The following is a 20,439-nucleotide window of genomic DNA, read 5'->3' as shown; positions in this document are numbered from 1 at the left end:
CATACACGTGGTCTGCGGTTGTGAGGCCGGTGGGAGGTACTGCCAAATTCTTTATAACGACATTGGAGGTGGCTTATGGTAGAGAAATTAACATTAAATTCTCTGGCAACAGTTCTGGTGGACATTCCTGCAGTCAGCATGCCAATTGCACACTCCCTCAAACTTTGAGACATCTGTGGCATTGTGTTGTGGGACAAAACTGCAAATTCTTGAGTAGCCTTTTATTGTCCCCAGCACAAGGTGCACCTGTGTAATGATAATGTTGTTTAATCAGCTTCTTGATATGCCACAGCTGTCAGGTGGATGGATTATCTTGGCAAAGGAGAAATGCCCACTAACAGGGATGTAAACAAATGTGTGCACAAAATTGAAGAGAAATAAGCTTTTTGTGCGGATGGAACATTTCAGGGATCTTTTATTTCAGCTAATGAATCATGGGACCAACACTTTACATGTTGCGTTTATATTTTTGTTCAGTGTAGAAAGCAATCATTGCACCATGTCTCATATCTAATCTTGCAGTAACAGCCCAGCGAAGCTACAATTGTTAACGGGTTGCACAGTATGAAACAGCAACCTCAGTTTATTGCCAATAAAACTGCCAAACAAAAAGATAATGAGACATGATATTGAATGATAATAAAACATAACAGTGTAATGTAGAAATTAAAGTAATAGAAAGAGTGGGATAGGCAATATTGGAGTCACCAAGATACCACAGTGTTTAGTTTATTAGGGTCCCCAATTAGCAGCTACTCTTCCTGGGGTCCACATAAAACATAAAAATACATAACAGAGCACAAAACAGTTATAGACAAGAACATAAGATACTATTACATACATTTAAAAATAAAATAAAAGTAATATATTGGCAATACAACAAGAGACAACAAAAATACTATTTACACACTATTCATATACATATTAATTTTCCTATATACAGTACAGTTAAATTAGATCTTTAGAAAGAGGAGAGGCGCTGTGATACAATGTGTTTTTATCTGTTTTTTTTTTAGCTACACTTGCTTTCTGCCTGAGTGTCACGGTTTCGGCCGAGGCTGCTCCTCGTCCTTGTTCGGGCAGGCTTCGGCGGTCGTCGTCCCCGGAGTACTAGCTACCACCGTTCGATGTTTCATGTTTGTTTGGTTTTGTCTGTTTGTACACCTGTCCCTTGTTAGTGTTTGATTTTGTTTCCTATTTAGTTATCGTGTGTTGGGTCAGGTGTTATGTGTGATTGTTATGTCAGCTGTTAGCTGTTGGTGGGTTTTCCTCTCATGTTGTTTGTTTTTTGAGAGTCCGCACTGCGTGCGCGTTTCTACTATTTTACGCACTGTTGTGTGTGTGCGTAATTGTTCATGCCTCCCGGTTGGGTTGGCCAGTTACCTGTTTGGAGTTATATTTTTGGATCACTAAAGTCTGTTGACGAACGCCCTTGTTCCTGCGCTTGATTTCTCGCACCACATCCACACTCAGCATTCTTGACACTGAGTAACCTCTCGTGGCAGAGCATTCCACGATGACATGACTCTGTACACAACTGAGCGACGCATTCAATCTGTTTTTGGTTTGGGTACCGTGAAGAAACCCATTGTGGCATGTCTGCTGGGGTATGTACAGTGTATGTCTGTTTGAAGTGTATGCAAATAGATTATAGAAGCGCTTAGGAATTTTCAATGATGGTCATTCACAAATTAAATATGATATTCTGTCACACAACACAGCAGGTAATCATGTTTCTTAAATCCTAACAAGCTTGCCCGTAGTACTAAAATCCAGTAGTACATATACTTCATGTTTGTTACCACACAAACATTCCTGGAAAGATTCATGTTTTTTATAGGTATCTTCTCGTCACATTTTTTCTATCTCTCTTTATTTCCCTTTAATTCACGGGCAACAGTACCCTTGAGAAGCAATTAGATATGGTAAGATTTCACCTGACTCCTTTTTAACGAGTTCCCAATAGTTCTTAGTGCATCAAATAAACCAATATGAAGCTGCAGTCACCACCTTGGTCTTGCGCGGGCGCTCTGCTAATGTAAGATTGGACAGTTCAGTTGGGGGTATGGACACAGGTTCACCTGGATGTATTTTCATGTCAACATGGGAATGATCTTAAAGGTTGGGTTCAAACATTGTAAAACCCAATAAAAATACATTTCTAGACCAAAGTGGATGCCTATAATGGCTAACAAAAATGAAACAAGGTTTTGAGGTAAAGGAAAAAAAATAATTGAAGCAAGAACAAGCCAAAGCTAGCACGATATGTCTCTTCTCTGAATGATGATCTTGCCACTGTTTCTAATGATTCCAACGCCTATGGTTCAGTACACACTAATGAGCAATACGATGTGTGCAACATCAATCTGGGGCTCTCTTAACCCTCCCATTCCCTTCATGTTAATCATAATGCTTTCACTGATGTCTTCCTCGTGTGCCATTATGACTACGTGTGTGAGAAAGCCCCAGTCTATTTTTGTCTGGGAATTCAATAGAGCATAGTCTGTCGCCTGATTGAGATGGATGTGTCAGGGGATGAGGAAGTAATAACCATATCACCACCAGAACTTTATTGAGGGAATTACTTTTGTTGGATTCTATTTTTATTTTGTTTTAAACCTGCACATTTTGGGAGTTTTTACGTCTGTAATAAAGTCATTTTGTGGTGAAAAACTCATTCTGATTGGCTGGGCCTGGCTCCCCAGTGGATGGGAATAGCTCCCAAGAGGCCCTCCCAGGCCCACCCATGGATGTGCCCCTGCCTAGTCATGTGAAATCCATAAATTAGGGCCTAATGAATTTATTTCAATTGACTGATTTCCTTCTATGAACTGTAACTCAGTAAAATCTTCGAAATTGTTGCACGTTGCGTTTATATTTTTGTTCAGTATACATATATTTCAGGATGTTGTATCCCTGGAAATAATCAGAAATCATGTAAACATTACAGTTTTGAAAAAATTGCTTGGCACAATTTACCCCGGGTAAGTTGAGCAGCGGGACAGGGTACAGATGTCGGATCTTAATATGATCCATTTTGTTGCAGGAGGAAAATAATCCTGCAATAGGAACATTTGAAAGGATATTTCATATTTTGAATCGCCACCAGGGGGCAGCTGGAAGTGGTGTTACAATAACTTAGACTGCAGGTACACTGGGCTTCAGTTCAAGTAGCCTATGTAAACTAGAAGCATGCTACAGGGCGTCTCATGTGAATTCTTATGTGGATTATAATGAATGGACAACATTTGCAGGGGGTAGATCAATATTAAAGGCAAGCATTAGACAAAATAAATTAATGTTTTTCTCAGTGCCTGTGTAGCCCAGCGGGCACGTAAAGTATTGGTTTGGTGGTAGAGGTGCATCCAACAAGGGCCTGTAGACGTTATAGTATTGTTTTTAATTATAAAGCGCTAAGACGCTAGTCTATAGTCTTAACACGTGTCAATTGATTTATTTGAAGATCAACACAGTCGCCTCCTCTCTCCCTTAGATCCAGTATGAGAGTGATGACATCATCATCATCCACATTGTTATTATCATTCTCACGGTGCCAAACCAGGGCTGTGTTCCGAAGGCTTGGAGTGTATGAGGAAGGCGGGAAGCCATGTGGAGAAAGAAACGGAACCAACCCCAAAAAAGCTGCGGTAGCAAGGATTATCTACACATACTTAGCAACTTATGTTATAGACAGAAGCATGCTACATGGCAGACCAATCCGAACTCATCTCTCTGCATTTCCAGCCCGTCCATTATCTCAGTCAATCATGACTAGCGGGAAGGTTACTGTCTTTTTCTGTGGCTAAACCAACTAGGCTCGTAATTTATAACAATTGTATTCGTATTTACAGATGGCATACAAGTTTGTTATGAAAGTTCACATGGTCCACAAGGCATTTCTGCCCCAATTTTTTTTTTATCTGCCTCTGTAACTGGTGTGAAATGGCTAGCTAGTTAGCGGTGCGCACTAGTAGCGTTTCAATCGGTGACGTCACTCGCTCTGAGACCTTGAAATAGTTGTTGCCCTTGCTCTGCAAGGGCCGGGGCTTTTGTGGAGCGACGGGTAACGGTGCTTCGTGGGTGACTGTTGTCGATGTGTGCAGAGGGTCCCTGGTTCAAGCCCAGGTAGGGGCGAGGAGAGGGACGGAAGCAACACTGTTACACCTCTCCTGTGAAGTAGTGATGTGCGACATACGACTATCTTATTGAAACGGGCCACAAATGTCATTCTGTTTTTTATGGCAAGATCTATAAGCACCTCTGTCATACAGTCACTGTATCATCGCAGTAAGCTTTTTGTGCTATTTACAAAAACATTTTTTTTTTGTCTGTGTCTTTTTTTTACAGCTTGTAGCGGCACAACCAAATGGGGAGGAGAATGGGCAAGAGATGCAGGGTAAATCCAGTTGTCTAGAAGGGACACAGTTTTTGTGAAAAATTGACTTTTCGTTGCAGGTTAGGATAATTAACATAGCAGGTTAGGAGGAGTAGGTTAAGATTAGGACATTATATTGTAAAATAATGTTTAAATGCTATTGAAATTGTAAAATGATTCCAATCTCTTGAGTACCATATACCTTTACATGAAATTGTGCACATAGATAGATATTAAGTCAACATTGAATGACCGTAATTGAAACTGTACAGCTTACAGACTTTGTTTGATGTCAGTCTTCATTGTAGACTACCTGTGCTGGGGGACATCTGCAAGATGGTGCTGGTAGACTTTAATACACAGTTTACCATAACATGTAAAAGATTACCAAACAAAATTTGTTTTCTGACTGGATACTTTTTTACTCTTACTTAAGAAGGCACATTTTACTTGATTAAATTACAATCTAAGTAACAGTAATTGTACTTAAGTACAGATTTTCAGTACTCTGCCCACCTCTGCAAATGATACATAGCCTAACTATAAAACGTGGGCGAGCATCCACACTGGAGTTCATCGTTCTACAGTAGGCCTACATCTGTCAATCAACTGATGGCCCAAATCAACTAATCAAGGAAAATACAAACAGTAGATTATCGGTTTTCACACCGTTCACTATGTGACTAGGCTAACAGGGAGCCTACAAAAGTTAGCCTATTGGAATATAATCAAATAACAAGGGGCCTATTGCAACCATCGATGGCACTAGATTATCGCCAACTGATGTCTCATTAAACCATCAATATGCCCTAAATTCTCCTGCTCAGCTGATCTCAATTGCAACCATTATTGGTCACATTATTACCACACCCTAAAAGATGACGTCGGTGTTACGTTAATCAGAGATCTGTAAATAATGACGAGATGCTCATGTCTCCACCCTAACAATGGTAGTCGTCCCAAAGGCAGGCGAAAAGCTTATTCTGGATTTATTTTGGCGAGAGTGAGCCCACTCGCTTCGCCTTGTCCTCTCTGACTTAGTCCTGCTTGCAACCAAAGTCTTTCAAGATACACTATATATCAAAAAGTATGTGGACACACCTTAAAATTAGTGGATTCGGCTATTTCAGCCAAACCGATTGCTGACAGGTGTATAAAATCGAGCACACAGCCATAATATCTCCATAGACAAACATTGGCAGTAGAATGGCTCTTACTGAAGAGCTAAATGACTTTCAATAGGATGCCACCTTTCCAACAAGTCAGTTCGTAAAATGTCTGCCCTGCTATAGCTGCCACGGTCAACTGTAAGTGCTGTTATTGTGAAATGGAAACGTCTAGGAGCAACAACGGCTCAGCTGCGAAGTGATAGGCCACACAAGCTCACAGAACGTGAACCTCGAGTGCTGAAGTGCGTAAAAATCGTCTGTCCTCAGTTGCAACACTCACTACCAAGTTCCAAACTGTCTCTGGAAGCAACATCAGCACAACAACTGTTAGTCGGGAGCTTCATGAAATGGGTTTCCATGGCCAAGCAGCCGCACACAAGCCTAAGATCACCATGCGCAATGTCAAGCGTCGGCTGGAGTGGTGTAAAGCTTTCCACCATTGGACTCTAGAGCAGTGGAAACTTGTTCTCTGGAGTGATGAATCACACTTCACCATCTGGCAGTCCGATGGACAAATCTGGATTTGGAGGATGCCAGGAGAACGCTACCTTCCCGAATGCATAGTGTCAACTGTAAAGTTTGGTGGAGGAAGAATAATGGTCTGGGGCTGTTTTTCATGGTTCTGGCAAGGCCCTTTAGTTCCAGTGAAGGGAAATCTTAAAGCTACAGCAATGGCATTCTAGACAATTCTGTGCTTCCAACTTTGTGGCAACAGTTTGGGGAAGGCCCTTTCCTGTTTCAGCATGACAATGCCCCGTGCACAAAGCGAGGTCCATATACAAATGGTTTGTCGAGATCAGTGTGGAAGAACTTGACTGGCCTGCACAGAGCCCTGACCTCAACCCCATCGAACACCTTTTTCGACTGCGAGCCAGGCCTAATCGCACAACATCAGTGCCCGACCGCACTAATGCTCTTTTGGCTGAATGGAAGCATGTCCCCGCAGCAATGTTCCAACAACTAGTGTAAAGCCTTACCAGAACAGTGGAGGCTGTGATAGCAGCAAAATGGGGCCAACTCCATATTCATGCCCATGGCTTTGGAATGAGATGTTCAGCAGGTGCAGGTGTCCACATACTTTTGGTCATGTAGTGTATGTTCGCCCTCAGGTTGGTATTGTCATCGGAGCAACTTAGTCCTTTTTGAACAGACTAAGGGCGATTTATCTATTTGACACGCATTCTGTACAATAAAAATAAAGAAAATAAAGAAATAAAGCATTTCCTTGTTTATCACGGCCAATCTACTGTGACAATTTATCTGACACTTTTGTATGAATGGAAACTAATGTTGCTGTACTGTTATTATTTGTTTGTTTACTATTTATGTTATCCAAAAGTGTCTGGTATCGTCATTTCTTATCAAGATCGGGGTAAAATAACCCTAGACTGTCCATATTTGACTAAGTCAATTGGGAGATTGTGTTATTTGTGCCAGAATCGAACCGATGCCGACACAGTAGGCCTAGATGTGCACGCTGAAGGCAGCGGTCCTAACCGCTAGACTACACTAGGCCACAATTGAACTCAATTTTGACAGTTCATTCGTCCCCTTAGGATACACTAGACACTTGTATGTCATAGCCTAGTGGAGACCAATATCAATCTTGTGTTATTAAGCTGTATATAGAACTACGGTTTTTGATGTGTATAGCTGCATTTCAGATATATTTTTGTACATTTGAATGTTGCAGTAATAGGACCTTGGCCTATAGCATTTGAGCGAGTGAGAGAGAACATTATTTTAAGATAGCGAACTCTCATCCCAATGACTCTACTGCCCCGCATGGAGAGAAAGAGAACTGCTAATTTTTTGCCAATCACGAGGCTCATTTGAATTTCCTGATGCATCAGGAAAATTCTCTGCAACAAAAGAGTGATCAAGTTAAGATCTGACATCTGTAAGTTAAGCCGCCTAAAAATGTCTGTACTGAATGAAGTATTACCACTATCTTTTTCAAACCATGACAATCTTTATTTCCCAGACATAATTCAACACAATCACACTTGCTTTTTGGTCTTTTAATCATGTTTAGCATATTTTAACACAGGTTTAACACCTAACAAACACTTTGTACTTTTTTTAACACCTAGGAAGAAAACACTTCCATTTTCTCAACTTGCCATTGGCTCAACCATTGTCTCAACTTCCCCCATGGCCATTGGCTCAACTTCCCCAAGGCAAACATGTTGACTATTAGCCCACACAGCTACAATGATGCACTTTCATGCTAGGTTTAGGACATCATATTGAAGATTATAGAGACCCCAACTGATGTATAGCACAATCTTGCAATTATCTACTTTGGTTTAGATAGAAGTATCATCATCCATTTTTTGGACTAACTTGCTTACCACGTTTCCCGTCATGTAATAAATTGTAAACAGTAATTGCTATTAGCTAATTCATATTATGGTTTCTGTCAGCCGAGAGTTGGCTAAATGTGACCGCTTGTGTTCACTCACTCTTTTCTCAGTTAGCACTAGGACTAATGTAGCCTACATTTTCCGATTTGGATGAAAATGGTGTTATGCTGATGCTACTTCTGTGAATGTCTGAACATCGGCATCCAAAAAGAAACTGCTCACATTGAGGACATAAAGTTCTAAAGACTGTGTTTGTGCAAAATGTTTCTGTAAAAAAGCAGTGTGGCCAGCTCAATCATAACCAGACGTTCTAATGAAGTGTTCTAATCACACCGGTTTGAGGGTACGCTGCAGGGACCACTGTAGAATGATCACACCTGTGTGCTCGTACGCATCAAAAGGTTAATTGGTTCACAGTTATCCACAAGGTTTTCACTTCAAATAGAACTCCTGGATCACTAAAGTGCACAAAGTGATATGTTGTAGCATTGGTTGGGTCATAGAGTGTAGAGTTTACTGACATGGTCACTGGCCACTACATTTCCTCTTACTACAAAAGGTTGGTCTTCATATTTAAACTTATTTCTCAATCCCCTTCTTACCACTTTGTGTGTGCCCATTTTATGGCTTGACCACTCCCTCATTGAACAGTATGCAGAATGTTTTGGCATACAGGTATATCCCACTGGTCACAAACTGGTTGAGTCAACATTGTTACCATGTAATTACATGTTGAATCAACATGGAAAACTGATTGGATTGTGCAAAAAGTCAAAGGAGTTTTGGGAAATATAGTGTCACCTAAATGTGTACCTAAATCCAATGACATGGTTACATTTTTGGTTGATTTCACTTTGAATTCACATTAGTTGACAACTCAAATTAAATCAAAACCAGTGGGACACTTGAACTTTACAGAATTCGACACAGTTGACTGGGAACTGTACTGACAGAAATATGTTAACAGATATTCTGCATAAGGCAGGCTCAATGTGACTGTGACTCAAATGTGACTGCCACATTAACTCAAGTACAGTACATTTTTTTAAGGCCATCTTTGCCAGTTCTGTCTGGTACTCTCCTCATTGCCTTACATGGAAGTAATGAGGTGTAGTAATAGGTATTCAATGAGCAATATTTTTTTGCATCACTTACCAATAATCCAGAAAGGCCAGCAGCATGACAAAGCACTTTTTTGGGGGGGGGACCCATAGCTTGAACAAACACAAGGAAGGTTGAATGGTTTCCCTGCTTTTGATGAAAAATGGCTGCCTTTGGATCATGCCAGAAATGTAAACCTTCATCATAGTTTTCTGGAAATGCATTCAAAGTCTCTCCAACCGTATGTCTATGTTAATTGCCATGTAATTGACTATTAATTAAATATAAATAATCAAATATATTAGCATTGAATAATCTGTAGTGTGGATGTAGTTATACAAAGCTCCTTTTCATTTAACAATGTAATTCAATGCTGTCCATTACTTTTCCGACTACCTACATTAAGTACACAATACACAAAGTAAACGTCCCCTTTTAAAAAAAGACAAAAAGATACATCTTAATTAAATCAATCAACATGCTTACTGAGACAAATCCATATTTTATCTTTAATTATACTGCATGTCTTTGTCATTTGACCGACACAGTTGTACTCAGCTGTTATCCTTCAAATTGTCTACATTCACACGACTGCAACCAACAGTGGGAATTCCCCCCGACCAGGCTGAGCTGCATATTCTATCACTACTGTATCAGTTTAGCTGGAGATTAGGTTAGCAACCCAGAGTGCAACGGCTTACTCTGAGAAGCTAGTGAATTGGATTTTCAACAACTTGAATATCTCTTTGACGGTTCAGGTTAGACGATGATAACGCAAATTATTTCCCCCAATTAGACAATTTCAGGCTGTCTCAAGGGGCTCGAGAGAAAAAGAGGGTGAGAAGATGCATTGGAAAGGGGAAAGGCTTTTCTGTGACTATAACGGAGTGCGAGGTTAACTAATGGCAACCGTAACATTGTAAGATCACAGAGATTGATCACCGGTAGGGAAACCAATTATTTTGGCTTCTTCAAAGTGCATTTTGAATCATCAATCCTGCTTAAGTCATTATGGGGATAAAGTGGTGTGGCCTAAAAAAAAGGAATCATATCTCCACCCTGTCTCCATTCCAGTGCACACACTCAGCATGTTGAAAGGCCCACTGCATTGTGGCTATGGCTTTTTTTATGCAATTGTAATAACCTGTAATACTCAACCCTTTTGTAATGTTTATCAATATGCTATTCTCCATTTATTTACTAAGTACACAAGTCATTTACATTTACATTTTAGTCATTTAGCAGACACTCTTATCCAGAGCGACTTACAGTTAGTGAGTGCATACATTATTTTTCGTATTTCTCATACTGGCCCCCCGTCCTTTGTTAGGAAAGGAAAATAAGGTAGTTGCTGCACACTGTAGCTCCAATGAAACACATTTAATACTCATCAACCAATGCTTCAATAGCAAGCTGCATTCATCTGGGTTGGCTTTATCACTTGTTATAAGCCTAATTATGTATATTACTTCACTGACTGCATGTTTTTCTTGTGTTAAACTACTTAGTGGTGTTATTTTTGAACGGCACCAATGGCCTTTATTCTAAATGATATCTTTGTATAAATATACAAAATAATTGTGTGTATATTTATACCCTCCAGGGAAGCAATTTTTGTTATTATTATTGTGCTATTTACTCCAGCATTTTGGATTTGACATAAAATGTTTCATATGAGGCGACTCCAGAATGTCACCTTTATTTGAGGATATTTTCATTCATATCTGTTTTAGCGTTTAGAAAATAAAATAGTTTATATATCTAGTCCCCCCACTTGAAGAAGTCATAAGTATTTGGACAAATTGTTGTCAAAAGTTTAGTATTTGGTCCCATATTCCTAGCACGCATCGGGCTTGTGACTCTACAAACTTATTGGAAGCATTTGCAGTTTGTTTTGGTTGTGTTTTGGGTTATGTTTGAACGTCTTGAAGAACAATCTGGCCTAAATGGCCACGTACTCTTATAATCTCCACCCGGCACAGCCAACAATGAATGTTTGTTCCGTCATTAGCAGCGCTAGCTAGTTAGCAGCGCTATTACATTTACATTTTAGTCATTTAGCAGACACTCTTATCCAGAGCGACTTACAGTTAGTGAGTGCATACATTTTCATACTGCTATCTATTTTGCTATGTCGTTAGCCAGTGCCAATTTTAGCATATAAATCTTGGAGGGGCAAACTCAACTCATGATGGCAGTCAAATTCCATGTGACCGTTTAGTCAGGGTAATTAGGCTTTTCCAAGCTCTGATGCTACTGATGGTCATTAGTAGCCTACCAAACTTACTAACTGCCTAGTACTCAGCACTCTATTGTCCCTCTAATCACTCTGACATCAATGCAAATGCAATCGAAAATCGAATCAAACACTTCATGAGAGCCCATCAGCTCATGTTGCGCAACATTTCTATAGCCTATGCAATTGCGTAAGAAAACAGAGTGATGGCCTCTATTAAAAAGAGGAGGATTCTATCAGCTTTCTATAGGCTAGGCCTAATATATTTATTTATCAACTTTCCTAATAGTAAGCACATTGCTTCACTTTACAACAGGAGTATAGCCTATCTGGCTGACACGAAAATGAACCACGGGAAAAGCGTCCTCCATTCGCTATTTAAGTGCATAGATGACATGTATTTTTATTCCCTGGCCCTGTTACTGGTTGTATTAATTTGGGATCTATTGCATCCCACAACTGTCCTATACTATGTTTAGAATATTTATTTCTCGCACAGAATAGAATAGGTTAACGTTTGTACTATAGAGGATAGTAGATTGACATATGTCAAACTACTATCCCCCATAGTGCAAAGGTTGACAGGCTAGTGCTTTTGCTATTCATTAGGCCTACTCATCTTGTTGGCTAACAAAAAGTAAATGTGGACAGTTCTTCCAATATCTTCAATATGCGCCTCGGAATTGGATGCACAGTTGCTCCCCGATGTGTCTGTCTTCACTTGTTGCCTATGAGAACGACCCGATCACGTGACGGGAATTGGCTAATAAGAACTGAGCTATCTGAGAGAGCCATGTGAGTGAGAGGTGCTTCAGAGCACGCAGCCGGAAGAAGGGCATTATAATTATTATACTCAGCCCAAGGGCACAACGGCCACTAGCCGCAAAAGGCATGGATTTTCTTAGGGCATTACGGCCAAACGAAGGGGATGTCGCCAGGAAATTCGAGGCATTACCAAGTGCTTGTCAAATTGTGAATGAGAGAATGATGAAGTGTGTGCAGCCTGCGCAAATAACAAATCATCATTAGAGTCGCATCATGGAGCCCTAGAAGGTATTAAAAATCACAACATATAGCCCAACGTTTGTATCAGAAATAAAGTTGCAGAAATAACTCTAAATTAAGCATATAAGAGGACCAGTTTTTTTGTTTACCGCTCAACACGGAATAGCCTCATGTGCGCACTCCCTCAAATCGTTTGGAAAAAATATCCTTTCTATTTTATGGAGCTATGTTCAATTCTATTCTTCATACTATAAAATAATATAACATAATGCCACGGAATTCTAAGCAACTCTTGTCTGCTAAATGAACTAGTGTAGCCCACAGCCATATGGCATAGTCAGATCAGGGCCTAACATAAGGACAACTCAGAGTATGCTATTCTGTTCTTCTGAAATAGACTACATTTTCTTCATATCATGTTTCTTTAGACCTGCCTAAAATAAATAATGGATTTATTGTGATGGTGTAGGCTATACTACATGGATTTATTAGACTTTTTAATATGTAGATGTTCCAAAAGTCCGCATCAGTGACTTTTAGTCAATGCGTGGAAGCCAGGAAATGCTAAATGTTTTTATGTTAATTAACGGTTAATTACCGTGAGACCAGCAGTTATTTGCTTGACAATTACTGGCTGACAAAATGTCATGACCACCATAGCCCTAGTCAGAACCGCAGGATCAATAATGGGGGCATATAACAGACAATACAATATTTGATGATGACATTTCTCTAAAACAGGCTGTAGGCTACATGTGCACAACCAAGACAGAACAGTAATCTAATTTCTGAGGGGGAGAGGGACCAAATTCTTAGGGTGAGACACAAAGGCTACTAACAGTTTACTACACAACATACACTAAGTATTACTTTCTTAGCTACAGTATACATATCTCCCTGGCATATAACATAATTTATACCGCAGCATACAATACATTTTTTTTGGCTCACCATTGTGTGCTCACTTGAACAGGAAGGTGGCACGGCGGTCCTTCTTGTGGGCAAACATTGTCATCAAACTTTGTCATCAAATTCTGGCATTCTCTGGATGAAGACATGCTTGATTGACAGCATGGCCAATGTATTCAATATTTTCTGGCCCATGGTGTTGCATGTGAATGTTTATCCTTTTAGCTTGGAAAAGAAACCCTTTCAGACAGATATTTGAATCCTTAAACTCAGACATGGACCACACACCCTCTCCACCGAATAGCAGGCAAGGGAAGCAAAATAGTTATTGCTTTGCGACGGTTAGCCACTGATTCCTTCCAAACCACTCATTGTTGAATTTACGAATGTATGTCCAATGGCCGATGAGCACCGATGCGTTTTAGCTATAATTTCTCTTCATATGACTAGGACTGAAAAGGATTTGCCAGTATATTGTCGACATGATTCATGATGATGACTGCCTGTCTAGCTAGCTAGCTTGCTAAGATTTTGACAGTACCATAAATCTATGGCAGCACCCAAGCGGGCTTGAACTGCCTAGCTCTCCCTGTAGATTCTGCGGTGATGTAGAGAATATTACCAACGCTTACGCTCTGTGCTTTCACTGGCTGCCCCTCCACCACAAAAAGCACTGAGCTAGGTTGAAACACCTGCATTTTGGTGCTGCCTTACTCAAGAAAGAGACCATGTTTGTATGCGGCTTTGTTAACTCAAGGATAACGTTGTTTTTTTTTACATTGTTTGTAAACTGATATGTGACAATAATTAATGCCAGAATATTTTTATTTTTTTGCCCCACCTGCCTTGAATGACGGGTTGCCACTGTCATTAGCAATGTAACAAGTTAGCTACAACGTTAGCAGCGCTAGTTAGTTAGCTACAACGTCAGTGTTGGCCTTTGAAATATTTTGCAGGCCTTCGAAATATACTGAACAAAAATATAAAAGCAACATGCAACAATTTCAAAGATTTTACTGAGTTAAAGTTCATAGAAGGAAATCAGTAAATTGAAATAAATTCATTAGTGTTACGAACGTTGAGGGACGGGTCGGACCAAGGTGCAGCGTGAAAAGCGTACATGTTTATTAACTAAATAAACATTCAACAAAACAAGAAACAACGTAACGTGAAACCCAAATGGCTATACACATACCAGCCTAACAGGAACAAGATCCCACAATACACAGTAGGCAATGGGCTGCCTAAGTATGATCCCCAATCAGAGACAATGAGCGACAGCTGCCTCTGATTGGGAATCATACCCGGCCAAACATAGAAATAGAAAATTAGAACCTAAACATAGAATCTCTAACATAGATTTCCACACCCTGACTCAACAAACAAGAGTTACATACGTCAGGGCGTGACAGTACCCCCCCCCCCCCCCCCAAAGGTGCGGACTCCGGCCGCACAAACCTGACATGACAGGGGAGGGTCCGGGTGGGCTTTCAGCCTCGGAGGCGGATCCGGCTCCGGGCGTGACGACCTCTCCCTCCCCGTTGCGCCCCTGGTCTGGTCTGGACCTCGGCGCGATGATTCCCCTCTCCTTCCTCCCACGATGCACCAAGCCCTGTCTGGATCCTGGTATGGGAGACCCCGAACCTGGAGAGGAGCTGACGTCTGGGCCTGGATCGGCAATCCTCCCGCGATGCACCAAGCCCTATCTGGACCCTGGTGTGGGAGGCCCCGACCCTGGAGAGGGGCTGACTTCTGGGTCTGACGTGGAGCCGCTGACCGGAGCTGAACTGGACCCCGGTGGAGCGGACTGCTCTGGCTCCGAAATGGATCCGCTGACCGGAGCTGGACTAGGCACCGGTGGAGCGGACTGCTCTGGCTCCGGAATGGAGCAGCTGACCGGAGCTGGATTGGGCACCGATGTAGCGGAACACTCTGGCTCTGGAGTGGAGCAAACTTCCGAACCCGTATCCATCCCCATATCTGGAGCAGGACTAAACGCCGTGCCCAGCCTGGGCACCGACGCAGAGGAAAATTCCAGCCCTGTAGTAGGACTGGTTGCCGGCCCCAGACTGGGCACCGACACGTTTAGGAGCTCCTGCTCCAAAACGGGGCTGTACGTCGTGCCCACCCTGGGCACCGACGCAGAGGTGGTTTCCAACCCTGTAGTTGGGCTGGTTGCTGGCCCAAGACTGGGCACCGACACGCTAAAGTGCTCCCTGCAGGGGACCGTCAGTGCAGATCGGGTGAGTTGTGTGGTTGGAGGAGGTGTAGAAACGCCACCTCTCTCCCATCGCTCCAATGTACTCACCACGCGCTCCATTGCGCTGCCAAGAGCCTGGATCCTGCTCGCCTGCCGTTGGATACGTTCCTCCGACCGACTGTACCTGCTGACTCCATTTAAGGTGTGTGTTTCTGTCCTGGAACAGGCCGTGCCGGACTGGGAACACGCATCACTGGCTTGGTGCGAGGAGCAGGCACGGGCCGTGCCGGACTGGGAACACGCACCACTGGCTTTAATTACTTAAAAATCATACAATGTGATTTTCTGGATTTTTGTTTTAGATTCCGTCTCTCACATTTGGTGTGTACCTATGATAAAAATGACAGACCTCTACATGCTTTGTAAGTAGGAAAACCTGCAAAATCGGCAGTGTATCAAATACTTGTTCTCCCCACTGTATGTAGCCTATAGTGTATCATTATAGTTATCATTATAGTCATTGGCTTGGTGGATGGCCCTCAACTCTGACACAGCACAACTAACGTTATCACAACAGAACTAGTAGTAGGTCTAACTAACGTTATCACAACAGAACTACTAGTAGGTCTAGCTAACGTTGGCAAACTTGAAATAAATAAATATAAAATTACATTTACACTTATATTTTTACTTGACTTTTATACTCTAGGTGAAAAATCTTTTGATGTGCCCTTGAGCAAGGCACTTAACCCCTAATTGCTCCTGTAAGTCGCTCTGGATAAGAGCGTCTGCTAAATGACTTTAAAACTTACATTTTTGGTTGAGATGGAGACGTGAATCCAACATATCAATTATTAGTTTGTAGACAAACTGGATATTGAATTGTGTTTGGTTGTCAATGCAACCAAATATCCACACTTGAAGGAGATGCTTGGATATTTCCATCTGTGCCACTAGCTTAATCATATTCTATTACTTTTATTTTGGTTTTAGTTGGAGACTTGAATCAAACATATAATTTGTTAACTTGTCGACAACTTAATAGGCCATTTACTGTATTGCAAAAGTGATATTGAATTTTGTTTGGTTGTCAACACAACCAAATATCAACATTTGAAGGAGATGTATCTTCTGTTCCACTGACTAAGTCTGGCTTTAATTCAAATAAATACTAAGTCAGTGGCACAGAAGATACATCTTCAACTGTTGATATTTGGTTGCCTATTAACTTTTCGACAATTTAATATATGTTGGATTCACATCTCCAACTAAACCAAACATGTAAGTTAAAGAATAGGATTAAGCCAATGGCTCAGATGAAACTATCCAAACATTAGATACATCACCTTTAAATGTTAATATTTGTTTGCTTTATCAACCAAACACAATTCAATATTACTTTTGTAATACAGTAAACAGCCTATCATTAAGGCTATCTTACAAACTAATGTAACAGTATTTATTCAACCTTAAAATGAGTAACACATCCATGGCCACATTTTGAGGCTACTTTAACTAAATGTCTTCTTAACTAAAAGTCTTATTAATAGACTTAACGACCAGGTCAAAACATCCCAATAGAACTAACTAGCCTGTTTGGCTAGGAACTAAATTTGTCCTAGTACTTATGGCTTCTTCAAATGGGGAGACTAAGTACATAAAGTGATTTCATTTCTAAGCGGTAAAACAGATATGTATATCTATTTGTGACATTCTGTACTTTATCCTCATATGAAACATTTGATCTCAAATCCCAAATGCTGGAGTATAAAGCCCAATAATTATAATTTAAAAAAAGCTTCACTGTCCAAAGAAATACAGAAGGGAGTGTATTTATTTTAGTGTTGATAAAACCAGAGAAGAAAATATTAGTACAACTTGACCCACCACTGTGAGCTACAGCTAGTCCTTCCTTGGAGATTCCATAGGTTCACTATGGGGTCATCCCAGTGGTACTTAGTGTTCAAGGTCTCTCATATTGAATACAAGCTAGTGAGGCTGCCAGCCAAACTTGATCACAGTGCCCAATAGGGAACTGTTCCATCAACAGTGAGCACACAACTCCTGAATACATAGACATAACATTTCCTGTTCTTTTGTTGACAGAAACCATGATGAATTATGATTATTCTCTGACAGAGGTCAAGAGAGAGACTGAAATGTTGGCATCCGAATAAGAAAGGTGAAACTTTGTCATTGGGAAAAACACTGGCACATGTCAAATAAATTATTGTGTAAGGAGTACTTTTAGATTGATTTCGGGTTTTGCTCAAGATCTTTGGTGGCAAATCATTTTCATTAAATTAGTGCCTGACACTTGTATTTTGGGGTATTGTTTCTTATGATCCAATGACTTGTGCAGACAGCAGACCATTATTTACCCAAGGGCCACACCGTGGAACTCTTGTTGACGTCAATTACCTTCTGAAAGTACTGCCATGATACTGGCACAAGTTCAACCTGAACGGCCACTTGCCCTAAAAGGTTACATTAGCAAGAATAATAGGGAACATACTGCACCCAATACACACAAATCTAAGTAAAGAATGGAATTTAAGAATATATACATATATGGACAAGCAATGACAGAGCGGCATGGACTAAGATACAGTAGAATATTATAGAATACAGTATATACATAAATATTAGATGAGTAATGCAAGATATGTAGACATTATTAAAGTGACTAGTGTTCAATGTCTTAAAGTGGCCAGTGATTTCAATAGGCAGCAGCAGCCTCTAATGTGCTAGTGATGGCTATTTAACAGTCTGATGGCCTTGAGATAGAAGCTGTTTTTCATTCTCTCGGTCCCAGCTTTGATGCATCTGTACTGACCTTGCCTTCTGGATGATAGCGGGGTGAACAAGCAATGGCTCGGGTGGTTGATGTCCTTGATTATCTTTTTGGCCTTCCTGTGACATCGGGTGCTGTATGTGTCTTGGAGGGCGGGTAGTTTGCCCCCGGTAATGCGTTCGGCAGACCGCACCACCCTCTGGAGAGCCCTGCAGATGCAGGCGGTGCAGTTGCCGTACCATGCAGTGATACAGCCCGACAGGATGCTATCAATTGTGCATCTGTAAAAGTTTGTGAGGGTTTTAGGTGCCAAGCCAAATTTCTTCAGCCTCCTGAGGTTGAAGAGGCTCTGTTGCGCCTTCTTCACCACACTGTCTGCGTGGGTGGACCATTTCAGTTTGTCATCCTGGAAGAGACCACTCCCATCAGGATAAAAGATGCTCACTCAGAATGGCTGTTTATTTATTGGTTTTTACCTTGCCCTCTAAAGGGTTGGGTTGACCTAAACCATGCCAGGAAAATGCACCCCACACCATTACATTTTTTTAAATGTGTTTCCTTTATTTTGGCAGTTACCTGTATGTCGACCTACAGTATGTCTGTTATTACCCATCCAAAATATCCTAAAAACTGCTAAAGTGCCCACAAGTTTGTTTGATCTGAAGTCTTAATCTCGGCAGTACTCTGGGGTTTGTTTTGGTGTCACTCTTGTTAAGGCTTGTCTCTCTCTGGGTGAAAATGGCACCAGTGACTCCATTACGCACACTTGGTATTCTGTCGGTGAGCTGTAAAGAGCGGACCGCGAGTCTCTTGTCTTTTGGCGTAAGTGATTTAAACGCCACAGGATGGAACTCACAGTAACAGAATTTCCCCAATGATTATTTATGCCGTCTTCCTGAAAACAAATTCAATAAGAGTTGGAATGCTGAGCCATGGATATCAATTCGCTATATCTCCTCTTCTTTCCCTCCCTCCATCGTACTATGAGCTTAGGGGTGTGATGCAGCGAGAGTGAGAAAAGAGAGAGGGGGAGAGAGATGGAGGGAGGGAAAGAAGAGGAGGATGCTTTGCTGCTGGTGGAATTCCCCAACAGTATCTGAGAACTCAATGAAAGCCTGTTGCTGGAGGGCAGTATCCTCTCTGTGTGTTGCTGTGAAAACAGTTCTGGACACTGGGGAAATTGCGAATGAGATGCAGCAATCATCTGGATCAGTGAAGGGGAAGGCCACATTGACTGACATGCACGCCATTGTGTCACTGATATCTATCTAGCCATGTATTCTCTCCATTTTAAATTGGATTGACTGGTCCTTCTTCATTTTTCAACACTTGAATCCAATGTGAAATCTGAACTTTGACTAACCTGTGCTGGCTGAGCTTGTGCTCTTGTGTATTTATCAAAGATCATCAGGTAAAATGGGGAGTAACATCACAGCATCAAAGGTTATAACGAACGTCTTTGCAGGACAGAGTTCAATGCTCCCAATCCACCTGCGCTTTTTCTCAGAACCCTCACCTAATTGATGGAGCGAGGCCCATTGTTTGTAATGATATTTCAGGGGTAAAGTTGTGGTCAGCGCCTTAGAGGCCCAATGCAGCTGTTTATATTCCATATCAAATCATTTCTGGGTAAGAATTAAGTACCTTACTGTAACAATATTTTGCTATGACTGCCTGGGAGTGGTCTGAGTGGGTAGGGGAAAACTTAAAACTAGCTGTTATTGGCAGAGAGGTTGGAACTCTCTTTGGTATTGGCCTATTAACCAATTTACCGTCTGGTGATGTCACCAGGCAAGCTGAAACTCCCGCCCATGCAAACAGTTTGTAAGGGTTTTAGGTGCTAAGCCAAATTTCTTCAGCCTCCTGAGGTTGAAGAGGCTCTGTTGCGTCTTCTTCACCACACTGTCTGCGTGGGTGGACCATTTCAGTTTGTCGTGATGTGTACGCCAAGGAACATGAAGCTTTCCACCTTCTCCACGGCGGTCCCGTCGATGTGGATAGGGGGGTGCACCATCTGCTGTTTCCTGAAGTCCACGATCATCTCCTTTGTTTTCCTGGCACCACACTCCCAGAGCCCTCACCTCCTCCCTGTAGGCGGTCTTGTCATTGTTAGTAATCAAGCCTACTACTGTTGTGTAGTCTGCAAACTTGATGATTGAGTTGGAGGCGTGCTTGGCCATGCAGTCATGGGTGAACAGGGAGTACAGGAGGGGGCTGAGCACGCACCCTTGTGGGGCCCCAGTGTTGAGGATCAGCGAAGTGGAGATGTAGTTTCCTACCTTCA

Source organism: Coregonus lavaretus, assembly GCF_964263955.1.
Source record: "Coregonus lavaretus genome assembly, chromosome: 18".
NCBI lineage: Eukaryota > Metazoa > Chordata > Actinopteri > Salmoniformes > Salmonidae > Coregonus > Coregonus lavaretus.
This window is presented reverse-complemented; position numbering follows the sequence as displayed.